The sequence below is a fragment of the Hipposideros armiger genome, unplaced genomic scaffold (genome assembly GCF_001890085.2).
Source record: "Hipposideros armiger isolate ML-2016 unplaced genomic scaffold, ASM189008v1 scaffold_243, whole genome shotgun sequence".
NCBI lineage: Eukaryota > Metazoa > Chordata > Mammalia > Chiroptera > Hipposideridae > Hipposideros > Hipposideros armiger.
In genome coordinates this window covers 554427-563789 of record NW_017731593.1, presented here as the reverse complement: position 1 = coordinate 563789, position 9363 = coordinate 554427, and positions in this window count along the sequence as shown.

Sequence of the window (9363 nt, the reverse complement as noted above, 5' to 3'; positions counted from 1 at the left end):
TCCCCAGCGCTGTTCCCATCCCCCAAAATCCCCAATAAAAATCTTTAAAAAAAAAAAAAAAGACTCTACAGAACACCAGAGAAAACAGGCCACAGGGCAGAACAAGAGAACAATTACTCAGCCCTCGGAGTTCCTCCTACCACCTCTTCTAAGCTCTATAAAATAGCCATTTCCTGCAGGAAATTTTGGAAGACTTTGGAAGCCATCTCTCTCTCTAATCCATGTTATCTCTTGCTTTACTTAACCATCCATGAAAATCTATTTATGCCATTAAATAAACTTTAGACCTCTAACCGTATCCATACTTCTTTTTGAAAATCATATTACTGACCAATGAAACAACTATTGGGTTGTTGGGAAAGTTCATGATGTATTTTTTTCTGTTTTTCATTGTAAAAATGCCTCATGACTTTCCTGACACCCCAATACATAGGAGGCAATCATATCTAGACATACAGAAAGCAGAAAGTGTATGTGACTCATGGCTCCTGGCTTCAATTTTCCCTAAAGTATGAACAATTTGAAAATGTATATTGGTAATATTAATTACACAAACTTGTAAGCATCTACCATGGGCACAGCCTGTGCCAGGAACATAAACGTGATGTAAAAATAAATGGTTCTGTTTTCAAGTAATTTACAATTTAATAGGGAAGATCAAATAAAAAGTGGAAAGTAATCAGTACTAGTAAAGAGGAAAACACAAAATGTCTCAGATGTTCAGAAAAAGGAGATCAATTCCTACTAAGGGTCTTAGAAAAGCTTCTTGAACTATTATAGATAGATAGTGTTTGAGTTGCGGGGAATGGTTTTATCAGAATGGAAGAAAATAAAGTGTTCGAAAAAAAAGGCATCTTCAGCAGAGAAAAACATAAGTATAGGTACACAGTTGAGAAATTATGTGTTCAGGAAGAACATCTAACCCAGTTTGACTGAAGCACAGGGTATCTGAAAGGATAATGCTTATTTCTTCCAACTTTTAACAAGGCTGTATGGATAGTGGTCAAAAGCAAAGTTTCTGGAGCCAGACTGCTTGGATTCAAATCTGTTCTCTGCCACGTCCTTGCTGTGTGACTTGGGACAAGTGAATGAACTTTCTCTGCCTCCATTTCCTCTCTGTAAAATGGGGAGTATATAGACACATAGTTCAGAGTTCTCATGGGAAACAGAGACCCTCGAAGAGCCATGGCACATGACAAGGACTCAGTGAATATTCGTTATTTATCACTCTTATCTAGGAAGTCTGCAAACATGGAAGACTGTAAGGAAATTTTCTAACCTTTTCTCCTAGCTATATCAAACTAGTTTCTTTAACTTACACACAGACAGCCTGGGCCATTGGGGCAGAGGAGGAGCAGTTCAAGAAACACTAACCATTAAATAATGTGATACTTTTGCATTCTTTTTTTTGGCACCCTCCATATGTTAAGATATAACAGCTCTTCTGATAGTCCTGCTCAACTATTAGCATATGAGCTCCCTGGACTTACTCAGTCTGTCAATGAGACAAAGCAACTGGAAGAATTGTGGCTAGTACCATAGAAAAGCGTTTAAAATTGGGCATTCTTTTTCTGTGCTTATTTATTTGCTTTCCTCCTTGGCCCAAAACATTTGCATCATCCAAAGTCGCAAATATATAAGAGTGAACAGTCGTGTAGAAGTAGGACATGTCAGACAGAGTATAAGGTAAGTTAGTAACTGGGGCGAATTTAGCAAGGTCTGTTTGTTCAGATTCTTCTCAGGGTCCCCCGGTCTTGGAGATAAGGATGCTCCCTTCCTCCGGGTATAGGGAGAGCACCCGTCACATGAGGCTTTTATGACCTGTTTCAGTGGAGAAGGGTGAGGGAAGGTCAAAGTGACCTTCATTTTTTTTTTTTAAGATTTTTTCTTTTTTTATTGGGGAACTGGGAGGATGGGAACAGTGCTGGGGAATCGGAAAAAGGGGAACAGACAAGTTGCTGTCGTTTTGTTCTTCAGTCTAGTTGTGGAGGACGTTGCTTCACTGGCCCAAGTTGGCACCATCATTGCGCTCTTCCCGGGTGAGGCATATCAGTCGCCGGCTTCTGGACGGCTGCTCACTGTGGCTGCTGGTGGCTCATGCTGGCTGCTGGCTACACACGGTAGCCCATGGCAACCCACTGCACCAGGGGCTGCAGCCTATGCTGTTGCCGGCAACTCATGGCAGCCCAGCTCCAGGTCGAGCTGTTGTTCAGCATCTTAGCTGTGGAGGTCAGTGTCACTGGCCCTCATATGTGGGATCCGAACCGGGCCCTCTGTCGTCCCAAGCCAGTTCTTAACCATCGCGCCACTAGGCCGGCCCCAAAGTGACCTTCTTGGTTATGCTATTTTCTCAACCTCCTTCAGTTTAAAATATTTAAGATGCCAAGTTGCCATATTTGGGGTAACTGTCCTGAACCTTATCACACCCCACTTCGCAGCACAGCTCTACCATGTAACTCTAGTTTCATAAAGAAAATCAAATCCACACTGGTTCCTATCTGCTTCCATACATAGAGTTAGAGTAAAAAGAACAAGAAGATTTTTGGTAAATTTGATTTCCTTCCTCTCAGAATGTTGGTACTCTTTTCTTAACTGTTGGTTAAGTAAAAGAGCGATAGGTTGCAGTTAAACAAATAAGCAGAGACTCAATTTAAAAATAAACAAATTTTAATCCTAGGGTCATTTTTAGTACTAATCTTTTCTGGAGTATGACAGGATTTAGGTGACTAGAAATAATCTATGGCCACATCTCAAGAGCCATGGAATATGTGCTTAGCGAGACACTAACAGACACTAAATAACTGTTGGCTCAGAAGGCACTTCCTCACCCCAGGACTCCTGTGCTTTCTCCTTTCCCAGTAAATGATTAGCTGTGCTATAAAATGTGGCCTCCAACGACAGAAAGGGGGTTTATGGAATGTGAGAATGCCCATCAGAAGGGAAAGGAAGAGTGAGAACCTTTCTTTGAGAAGGAATCATTACCACTAATTAAGACAGTGATGTAGACTTTCAAAAACCAAAGGTTTATTTTAAGAATAAATTAATGAACTTTTTTTCATTCAGAGAGATATTTTTTATAAATGTTATGCTTTATTGGGGAGTCAGACAATTAAAATTTGAATGAAAAATTGACAAATATCAAGTTCACTGCTTCTAGATTGAATTAAAAGTTAGATTCCTACCATCCGTCTCCCCCTTCTTTTCACATGTGAGCCAACTGTAAAATAAGAGATTTACAAATGCTTAGAGGTATTTTCAATAGCCACTTCTTCACCTCTCTCTCTTTCTCTTTCTCTCTCTCTCCTCTCTCCTCTCTCTCTCCTCTCTCCTTTTTCGCTCTCTCCAGGTCCTGAGATATGAGAGCTACTTCTATATTTGGCTCTCTTTCCCATTTCTTTACAAATCCCTAGATGGATAAAGATACATTCTTTCATTTTTCTTGCTTCCAACAGAGACAGAAAGGCACATGGCAAGGGGGAAACCTAGTTAGTATTCTTTAGTATAGGATTCCTTTACCAATTATAATTGCGTTATCTGCCTGCAAATTCTATTTTAGAACACCCCAAAGTGAACAGATGGATAGAAATACTTTATTGTTGTTTTTCCCCCTTTACATCTTACTTTCTCTCAAGTGAAAGCTTATGTTTATATATTAAATTACGGAACAGAAAATTTGGTCAATTCTGGACTTGAAAATGTCGACCACATTATGTCCCAGTAATTAACTAAATTGAATTCCAAGGCACTTCTTGCCCATATATAACTCACAATTTACAAGTGAATATTGAAAGGATATTGCTAGCATTCACTGAATAACAATGTGCTTGCTCGTATTTAATAGAAGCACTCTAAGTCTTCCACAGAAACTTTTATCATTAACTCTCACAATAGTCCTGTGAGATATGGGCGACATTCATATCTTTGAAATGATAACATGTCAGCTCAGACAATCTCCTGATTAGGAAAACAACATCCTAAATCTATCAAAAGGAACTAATGTGGTTTCTTTCCAGAGTGCTAGTTCAACTTTGAAATTCTATTTTCTTTATATAACTAGAATTGCTTCTGTTCTTAAACAAAGGTTCATTCCTGCTACTAATTATCTTTATAACTTTGGGTAAGTCATGTAATTTCTCTGCATCTGAGATTTTTTATCTGTAAATGAGGAATTCCAGTTAAACATGGAAGTTTGACACACCTCCAATATGACAGTAGTAGATTTTAAAAAGTATAAACCCATAAAAACAGAGAATGATAGAGGAGACGATAGCAGATAAGACATGTCAGCAATAATGCAGAATATGAAAAGCAGATAGATGAGTGGTAGCCGGCTGCAGAGTAGCAAAACCACAACAAAATTGGCTTCAGAGGAAAGTCAGTAAGAAGCAAGCCAATTGTGGTAAACTCAATAATGCCCCCCCACATATCCATGTCCTAATCCCCAGAACTATAATATGGTACCTTACATGGCAATGGGAACTTGGCAAGTATTATTAAATTAAGGATCTTGAGATGGAGATAATATCCTGGATTATCAGGTGGACTCAGTGGAATCACAAGGGTCCATAGAGAGAGAGAGGCAGGAGAAGCAGAGTCAGAGAAGGAAATATGACAACGGAAGCAGAGACTGGAGTGATGTGGGGCCATAAGTCAAAGAATGAAAGCCACTAGAAGCCAGAAAAAGCAAGGAAACATATTTTTCCTGGGGGTCACCAAAAGGAATACAGCCCTGCCAAGACCTTGGCTTAAGCCCCATTAAGATTAATTTGGGACTACTGACTTCCAGAACTACAAGATGTACATTCATGTCATTTAAAGCCAACTAGTTTGTGGTAATCTGTTACAGCAGCAATAAGAAACTAATACACCAATTCTTACAACACAACTTAGGGTAGACTCAAATTAGGAGCAACAGACACTTCTGAAGGCTGGGTGAAGGGTGGGCAGAAAATGGGGTCAATTGGAAGTCTGTATTAAAAAGACTTAGGGCCAGTTGAGTGCTCTCAGTTGGTTAAGAGTTGGCTTGGGAGTGTGAGCTCTGAGCAGCAGGGCCGCCGGTTTGGTTCCCACATGGGTCAGTGATGCCGCACCTTCTACAGCTAAGATTGTGAACAACAGCCCGACCTGAAGCTGGGCTGCCGTGAGTGGCCGGGGATGGTGTAGGCTGCAGTGGGGCTGCAGTGGGCTGCTGTGAGCTACTGTGAATGGCCAGCAGCCAGTGTGAGTGGCCAGTAGCCAGCGTAAGCTGCCATGAGCCGCCATGAGCAGCCGTCTAATAGCCAGCGACCTACTGCCTCAGCCCGGAAGAGCACAATGATCATAATACCATCATGGGCCAGTGAAGCGGTGTCCTCTACAACTAGACTGAAGAAAAAAAGGACAGCAACTTGTCTGTTCCCATCCCCCAACTCCCCGATAAAATCTTTAAAAAAAAAAAAAAAAGAAGAAGACTTAGATTCCCAGTTCTCCTCTCTCACCCTATGTAGCCAGGTGATAACTCCTCCCCCATTACCACAAGTAGGATAACTTTTATGTTCTAGAAAAATAGAATCAGGAAGATTTCAAATTTGGGAAAACCAGGCACAGTGAAGGGAAAGAATGAGGAATTAGGCTGAAAAACATCCACATGATGAATGGTGGGAGCTCCAATTCCTTGCCCAGACTCACAATCCCACAACATGGGAGACCAGAGGGCTTCTCTCTGAGGAAACATTTACAGATGCCAGCACAAGGCCCATCAGCAAATCAGCTCGTTTCTGCCCTGTATCCCCACAGAGATGCCCAACAGCCAGGAGGCCCCAGCTGTGCACACAGACAAGAGCCTTCCTTAGAAATTTAATACCAATTAAACACAGTCATTCAAATATTTAATTCATATGTGATATATGTATACCTGTGTATTAATGCATGCATACATACAGATGTTGATATAAGTAGAATTTCTCTGGAAAGGTAAATGAGGAATCTATAACATTTGATGTTTCTGGGGAAGACAACTAGGTCAGCAAGAGGGAAACGGGTATAGGGAGACTCACTTTTCATTATTTACTTTTTGTCTCTTGATTTCTGTAACACAGGCATGCATCAAGTGAATAAAACAAAGTGTTTCCTCCCTCAAAGTAATAATAATAGCATTTAGGTGCATTATCTGATATTCCCATCTCCTCATCAAGCTATTACAGTTTTGCTTACTCGCACATACACATTTATTTTTAACACTTTCCTTCATTTCACTCGTTATTTGTTGGGGTTTTTTTGCCCAATTATCCTAGGGGTGTAAACCACTCTTTTCCTTTCATTTGTGAGGCAAAAATGTATCCTAATTATGGATGATCAGTCTAACAGTAATGCTAATGATATTTCCATATCAAGGAAGAATAACTCCATAAGTTCTGAAGGGAAATTAACCATAATAGTTGCTGCCATCAAAGTTTCTGAAGACTTCCTCAAAAGCTCAGATAACTCAGATTTTTAAAATGATTTTCATGCATCTCCTCTTTTCCTCTAATTAAGACTACTTTAAGCACCAGCTTTAAATATTAAGCAACTATTTATTATTCAATTTGTTTTTAGTTTTGCTTAATCACTGTACTGCAACAGCCATGTTTCACTGTTTCCCTCAGCCAGGTCTCTGATTCCAGCTGCATCATGTCCATGGTAGAGTGAGACAGCGGTTGACCTTGGTGGTCAGGCAAGCCCATCCTACAGTAGATAGGCTGGAGACCTCTTGTGGCAATGGAGGTAACTGAAGAAGTACCCAAAAAACAATATTCAGGGAGAAATAGCAATAAGCAGGTGGATGTGACATCGTTAGCTTAAAAGTAGAGGATAGGGCCGGCCAAGTGGCACGATGGTTAAGAACTGGCTTGGGACGCCAAAGGGCCCCAATTCGGATCCCACATATGAGGGCCAGTGACACTGACCTCCACAGCTAAGATGCTGAACAACAGCTCAACCTGGAGCTGGGCTGCCATGAGTCGCCGGCGACGGCGTAGGCTGCAGTCCGTGTGGCAGTGGGTTGCCATGGGCTACAGTATGTAGCCAGCAGCCAGAGTGAGCATCCAGCAGCCACAGTGAGCGTCCATCCAGAAGCCAGCAACTGATGTGACTCACCCGGGAAGAGCGCAATGATGGTGCCAACTTGGGCCAGTGAAGCAACATCCTCCACAACTAGACTGAAGAACAAAACAACAGCAACTTGTTCCCCTTCCCCCAGTTCCCCAGCGCTGTTCCCATCCCCCAATTCCCCAATAAAAAATCTTAAAAAAAAAAGTAAAGGATAACCAGATGTCCAGGTCATAGTTGATAAAAAAAGGATCCACAATGAAAACAAACAAATCACCCCAGTGGCCAATGTGAACCAGCATTTAGGAGTCTGGTAGTGGCAGCAAATAGAGAAGTAAGGCAGGATGGAAAGCATATGAGGGCCAGATGGGGATCATATCAGTAACTGGGGTGCTATATAAGAACTAGGTCACTGGGAATAAGATCAGAGCTAGGAAGAAGTTCTAAGCAGGCCAAAATCTGGTCCTAAGTCAATAGACTCCTGAAATATAACTCCTTAAAGTCTCCTTGATCAAAGAGACTTTAAGAAGAATATAACCTGAGAATCTAATTTAGGAAAAGGGAAAAAGATTTAAGTGTTCAAAATAAATAGCTTTAGTCTATGAACTTGGGGTAGGAGCTGTATATAGGGGTCAAGGATGTTAGCAGCCTAAGGACATAGTCATCATTTATATCCATTATGTAGAAAAGTGTGTTCTACATTTTAACCCATCAAAGTCACCTTTGAAAGCATAAACTTTTCAAGCTGGAAATTACTTACCTAGGTAATGTTTACTCTTTTACCATCAATGATGAATTATACCTTAAGAGTTGTTTGAATAATTATGTTGGGATGGTTTTGGTGGTCCCAATAACTGGGTTGTGCTCTTGGCATCTAGCATGTGGAGTCTAGTGATTCTACAAGTCCTGCAATAAGCTAGACAGACTTGTGCACATACGCACATGCACACACACAAAATGTCCCACTCAGAATGCCCGGAGCACCACCATTGAAATATACCAGTAGTTTCACTTCACCAATGTTCTTCCCATGTATAACTGTAGCCCTGTGGGATTTCAAATCTTTCATTAAAGACCTTAAAAGTTCTATTTTCTTCACTTCTTTACCTGAATTCATTTATTAGTGGTTTATAATCTCCAATTATATGGTGGGAATTTCAGGTTAGGTTTTATAGGCGTGTCTTTCATGAACATTTCATCTAATTATGATAAACATGGTCAAATAAATTCCAAATTATCACATAAGGACCACAGAAGAGAGTTTTCTTGCTGATGTTTGTTCTTAATAGTAAAGGAAACATATGGGTGAGAGGATCTAAGGCATTCTCAAGGTAATAAATGCATGCAAAGGAACAAGAATCAATTAAAGCAAATCTGCCATGGATCTTGGATTTGACAAATCACCTCTCAGCTTTGCAACAGGTATCTGCCTCAGGTTAGCATTCAATCAATGCACTGAAGGAAACGTCTTCAAAAATCAGTTCCTATGTCGTTACCCTCAAGAGAGGCTTGTTTATCAGAAAGGCACCTTTGGTTTTTAAAACAAGAGCAGGACATATGTTCAATGATTCCAGGGACTACAGGAGTCTCAGGCACGAGCAGATTAGAATGAACTGTTCACCTATTTCAGCTCATTAAATTCAATAGAGGTGCTATCTGTACAACAGGATAACGATGCTCATAAATCTGCAGCTGGCTGTGAATTTACTACACAACACATTCACATGCGAAGCTCCTCTACAAATTTACTTTAATATAAAGTACATCATCAAAGCCACTGTGTTATGCCTCAGCACCATTTAGACAAAGGTGTTTCTACTTAACTGTCTTAGAGCACACTTACCTCAGTAATGGGTGACACACACATGGAGGGCATGGAGTGTTAATCAAACCTGTCTTTGCAGATTGAACTTTCACATTTTGAGGTAATATAATTTCTGAAGGGAAAATACAATTCAAATTTTATGGAATTTGGCACGCCAAATTTAGAGAACAGAATGTTTCATGTCTTCATGTATTAACTGAAAAATAGACAACCTGGTTGTCCTCCCCACCCTACCCCCAATACACATGTATACATACCACGCATCCCATGTAAGTCCTTCCTGGTCCACTTTCTTGGTCCATACAAAATTCAAGTTATCACTGTAATGGGGGTGTCAAAAAATGTACACACAGTTTAAGCAATGTTATCTTAAAATGTATATAAAATTTTTTGGCACCCTTTGTATTTTTCCAGGCTCTGTGGTTCTTGTTTTCTCTAACAAACATGTAGCATATGCTACTTACTCCATGTTA